The 5,620-nt window shown below is 45.8% G+C and overlaps 1 long non-coding RNA gene across 1 annotated transcript; it reads left to right on the top strand.

Moving 5' to 3' along the window:
- Positions 1-1,737: 1,737 nt before the first annotated feature.
- On the top strand, positions 1,738-3,920 carry LOC104913870 (uncharacterized). Its single transcript, XR_014887598.1, has 3 exons — positions 1,738-1,871; positions 2,266-2,371; positions 3,896-3,920. It is a non-coding gene; the product is annotated as an uncharacterized LOC104913870 (long non-coding RNA).
- Positions 3,921-5,620: the final 1,700 nt, after the last annotated feature.

Below are 5,620 nucleotides of genomic sequence, written 5' to 3'. Positions count from 1 at the left end.
TATTGAGGCCCTGGAGTGTGTCCAGAGAAGGACAACAAAGGGCTCTGAAGCACACATCTTATGGGGAGCAGCTGAGGGAGCTAGGATGGGTCAGTGTGGAGAGAGGAGGCACAGGGGAGACTTCATTGCTCTCTACAACTGCCTGAAAGGAAGTGGTGGTGGGTGGGGGTTGGCCTCAGCTCCCAGATAACAGCGTTAGGATGAGAGGTGATGGCATCAAGCTGTACCAGGGGAGGTTCAGGCTGAACATTGGGGAATGTTTCTTCTCAAAATGAATGGAAATGCAGTGGCACAGCTGCCCAGGTAGATGATGGAGTCACTGTCTTTGGAGGTGTTTGAGGCTTTGGACACGTGGCACTGAGGGAGTGGTTGGTGGGCATGGTGGGGGTGGGTTTAACTAGACAACCTTAAAGGTTTTGTCCAACATTGATGATTCTATGATTCTATGACTGGCCATCCACAGCTGATCATCGGTCAACCTGGGGTAGAGAACATTGCTCTCACTCCTCCTGTGGTGGTAGCAAAGCTTTGGCTGCCAACAACTCTTCTCCTTGTATGGCAGTAGTAACTGAAAGCCTTCCTCTTCTTTATGCTTGAAGATGACTTTTATCCTCACTTATATCCCTCAGCTGCTTGTTGTTCCCCATTCCTGTTGTGGGGTATGCTCCTAATGGAGAAGAAACCATGTGGCATCCCTGCAGGTCTGCGTGGTACAGTGCCTGAGGGCCTTAGCAGTGTCTTTGAAGATAAAATCTGATGTGATTTTACAAGCCATGTGGTTGGATAGCCGTAGAAGTGGAAGATGGAGTTTCTTTAGGTGCCAGCGACAGCCCCTCTGAAAGGTAATGAAAATCTGGCTCTGCTTCCCAGCACCATGAGGAAATGAATGGGTAACTGCAGATGTTACTGCTGAGGAGAAATGGGGGGAGCAGACGCAAGAGCACCGAGAGATGTGCTTTGTTGCTGTTGCTCTAAATGGTAAACAAATAAGCACTAATCAGTAAATCAGCCCCGACGCTGTCCTCAGATGGCCTGTTAGTGCTAATCCTCCTCAGCACTGAACCAGAAGCAAAAAAAAAAACAAAAAAACAATCCACTGAGGGAGAAGATTTCAAATTTACACTAAGAAAAACTCCTCACCAGGGCTGGTTTATAGATGGTAGCAAACAGCACCAGAGCCTGGGCTGAGCACGAAGGCTGCGGCTGCGTTCTGAATCTGCTGCTAATTGATAAACATCACAAGCAGTTGATTTCAGCAGAACCCCTTGATTTAATTACACTCTTGTATACAATGGGGACCTTGCATTTTCCTATATGTAATGAATATTAAGCTGATAGCCCTGTAATTTCCTGTGCTGGCTTTGCTCTCATTTTTTGCATATTGATACCACATTTGGTTTGTTATTTTCCAATTTTCCAGTCTTCTAGACTTGTGCTCAGCGAGTTCTCCATAGTAATTGCTGTTGGCACACACGTTTCCTTCCTCAAATCTGCTCTAACACCCTGGAATGAATTTTGTCTCATCCCAGAGATCTGCTTGGTTTTGAATTTCTCTTATTTATTCATTGCCTTTACCTCAGCAACCCTGGAATCGGGAAGGACACTGGATATAATTTCATATTCCACAGTTTTAATTTCCTCTCTCATAGCCCAGGCAGTTCCCATCCCTCCTCCCTCCACCCCTCCACGTGCACACGTGTGTTATTGTCTCTCTGGCTCTGTGACTTGCTGCTGTTTGTAAGCTGTTTTTCAGTAGTGCTCCCAGGGAAGCTGGTGCTGCTTGAGTCGAAAAGTCAAGAGGGACCTCAGTGCAGCATCATCAGAAATCAAGCTGGTACTGACTGCATCTTTCTGGCCTATTTGGGATTTAGGTACCGTTTCTCAAAGTGATACCTAAAATTGAACCTCCTCACATGGGTCCTAAGGAGGACACCCATTTTCTGAAGCCCTGGAGTTTATGGTCTGTGATAAAAAATGTTGGTCACATTTGTGATGCCAGGCAGGCAGCGCCTGCTGCTGCTGTTGCTGCTTTTTGACTTCCAGGCCTGTTTCTGTCTCTGAGATGCTCAGATGATGTGCACCCTGGCACCCATACACCTCCTGATTCAAGGCAAGATGCAACTTAGCCTTGAGCTCGTGGTGGTATTTTCCCTCCTGGATATAGTTTCACAGGCTGTAAATATGCCTTATCTTTATTTCTTTGTGGTTTCTTTCCAGGAATATTTACCAAAAAGTATTCTCATGATACACAATCATCTTCTCCAGAACAAGCACAAAGGAGATGTGCCCATGTCACAGTGCAACCTTCCCCCAGCTCACTTCAGTGCTTGGCCATGCAGGGAGCAGAGCTGGCTGTGTGTGCTTGACCTGGGTAAGCACCAACCTTCCTCCTAAGCATCTCCCAACTGATGTTGAGATCTGAAGTTATATGAAGGCCTGATTCTTTCTCAGGACTTGTTATGTAGCATTGTTATTTGACATTCTTGCTTCTCCACACATTCCTCAGAAAAAGGAATGACCCTGCAGCTCCGTGCACTTTAACATGTATATTTTTGCTATATTTGGTGCACTAGCTCTCTACTCTCTGGAACCTCTGTCTGAAGAGGGCATATGTAGTCTTGTTAAAAATAGGCCATTCTCAAATTTGGCTTTGCAGCTAATCTGCATTCTGTCAGATGCCAGCACCTACCTAGTGCAAGGCCTGACCCTCTCTGACACTCTCAGGCAAATCCATACCCTCCAATGACCTCTATGGAGGCTTTTGACTTAATTTTGTGGCTTTTCGTGACCTTGATTTCAATCCTCTTTGGTGATATTTTGCCGGCCACTGTTGCTTTCTGTTCAAGACAATGTTTGGTGAACTGAGCTGGAGAAAAGCGAACGCACGGAGGTGAGGATATTCTCCTGTCTCAGCAGAACCAGTTCTCTGAAACACATCCCTGCTTCCTCAGTGCTGGGCGTCACAGTGCACAAAAGGGGCAGCAGGACCTGAAGTGGGGCCCAGTGTGGATGAAGCAGTCACATTGGTGATGGTGCTGCCTTGTGATGATGCAGATATTCCTGTGTTTCTTCGTTGTTCTTTCTTTGTTGTTGTCAGAAATGAGAGTGTTGCTGAACCAGAGTTTGATCAAAGATAGCGTAGTCTGAATTCCTCTTATTTCATTGCCTCTCCCTGCTGCAGAGTAACCTACTTCCTGGTGCTACCTGATGTAATCAGAAGCAATCTGTGCAATTAGGAGTCTGTGAGATATTTTTGGACGGGGAAGCTGTCAGGTTACTGTCTCTCCAAGTTGCATTTTATTTTCCTCAGTGCTCACGAGGTCTCTTAGTTCCTTTCAAGAGACAATTCGTACTCACAGGCTCAGCAATTATTGATGTCTCCCGTTGTCAGACAAACAGGGTATGTGAGCATGTGTGTATTGCTCACCAGGTACATACCACTGTCCTAAATGCATCGCTGAACATGTTAGAAGCAAAAAGCATTGCTCACACAACTCATCATCCACATGTAGAAAAAAGGAAAATGATCCATTTGTTCTCTCCTGGTGTAGTCTGTAATTCCCGTTGAGGGGCCTGATGTGTTCAGTTCAGGTGTGATGGTTCGGCTGTGATGGTCCTCCAAGCTTTGATGGGCTCAGAGGTCTGTGCCTGGCTGATCTGGGAGGACTGAAGCTTGTGCTCGAGTGCTTTTTTTCTCTAAGACCACTCACTGAAATACAGAAATTCTGTAGGTTTCTATGTGTGCTTTGAATAGTAAGACCTGCTGGGCCACTGCGATACTTGTTCAGATTCAGCACGATGCCTGTGAGGTGAATTAATGGTTTACATCTGACACATACAGGGACAAAACCATCCTGCTGGCTGGAGCTGATTTAAATATTGTTTGTTTCTGCAGTGGCAAAGGGTGAAAGTGTTTCTCCTGCACAATCCTTCCTAAGAGGGGAGCGAGAAGTAACTGGGTGAGTGTCACATATGGTTGCAATAGGCTCAGAGCAGGAGCCTCCGAGTTATTCATAACAGTTGAGCACGTAATCGTGCATAATGCAGCATGAACATTTCTCTTCTTGTGATTGAAAGGCATTTGCTGTTGATTGGTGTGTAACTGTTGTACCTGGAGTATCTAGGGGCTGTGAATCTGAAACATTTCAGGCACGAGTGCTTATCGGTGACATCTGAAAACATGGGAGCAAAATGGCCTCGCGACAAATGCGAGCAGGGCAAATAACGACCTTTACAAGACAGCTTTATAGAACAGGATAAACAACAGGGGCTGCATCCTCGGCTGTAGTAAACCATCCTGTCTGTGCTGACGCTGCCAGCTGAGGTGCTGATCCTTGGAGATCTATAGAAATGTCACGCGGCACCAGCTGCCTTTTTGCTTTGTGGCTGCAGTGCAATTGCTGTGAGCGGGGCTGCGAGCTGGGCTCAGCGTGGTGGGGGGCTGATGGCACCCACCTCTGCTCGGGAGCTACTGGAAACGCTTCCTACCAGCAGCCTGGATTTATCTTGAGTCATCGTGGAGCAAGCAAAGCACGGATCTTGGCAAAGTGCAAGGGATGCAGTGTTTGCACCATCACGTCAAATGCAAGGGCTGTCTGTTTCCTTTCATTCTCCCCACAGGCTGAGTATTGACCACGGGCCACAGCTGAGGCAGCAGGACAGAAGCAGTGAAAGCTGTGGAGCACATCTGGGAGCTCTGTGTGGTTCCTGCGAATGCAGTGTTTTATAAACTCATACACCTTCTCCATCCTCCCGGCATAAAAACTGAACTCTGTCTTGGTGCAGATTAACTTGAAGCGAGCTCAGATTTCAGTCACAGAGGAAAGCTGTGCTACTCCTTTTACCAGGCTTGTATGGAGATGAGGAGTCCAGTCTGCAGAACTGCCGATCTGAGACTTCTACCTGTGCAAAATTCACTTTGGAAAAATAATATCACTAAAAAGAGAAGCTGGCTTGCTCTCCTAAATTAAGCAATTAGTCTTAGACACAGCCCTCTCTGTGAAGGAGTTGGAAGTTCATCCTCAGAGTGAGCTGGAAGATGGTTTAACAAGGTGTTTTACAAAGTGTAGGTGGATAAATTTCTGAAGCATATCTGTATAAACCTGCTGAAAGGGCTGTTCAGAGGTTAAGCAGATAACTTTATAGAAGCTGAATAATCCCACTGTCTGTTGCTCTATATAATCTTGCTAGAAAGCCTATTTTTCTACAGAGCAATGATACAGAAGGTATTTGTGCGTAGTGATTACAGCAGTAGAAATCAATTGCACACAGCAAATAATTTGTTAACACAGGGCTGCACATTGTATCATCAATAAAGGGATTCATTTGTTGAACTGTAATGAAGGTGAGGAGAAAGCCAACTTCATGCTGCTGTAGCTAATCCAGACATAATACTGACAACAAATACGTGTAGTGTACAAATATAGGTTTGCATGTTCTTATACTAAAGGTTTCCTTCACACCCACCAGCTCTATACGTGTTTCTCATCTTCAGTATGTGCCACAAGTATCTACTGAGCTCCTGGAGTTTAATACGTAGCCTGATTTTAAGGAACATATAGACAACCACACTGCTACAATTAGCACAGCAAAGGAAAACTCAATCATGGCAGCATCACTA

The sequence above is a fragment of the Meleagris gallopavo genome, chromosome 21, assembly GCF_905368555.1.
Source record: "Meleagris gallopavo chromosome 21, MGAL_WU_HG_1.1, whole genome shotgun sequence".
Taxonomy (NCBI): Eukaryota; Metazoa; Chordata; class Aves; order Galliformes; family Phasianidae; genus Meleagris; species Meleagris gallopavo.
Note: the sequence above shows the minus strand (reverse complement) of the source record. Positions and strands in the feature narration are given on the sequence as shown.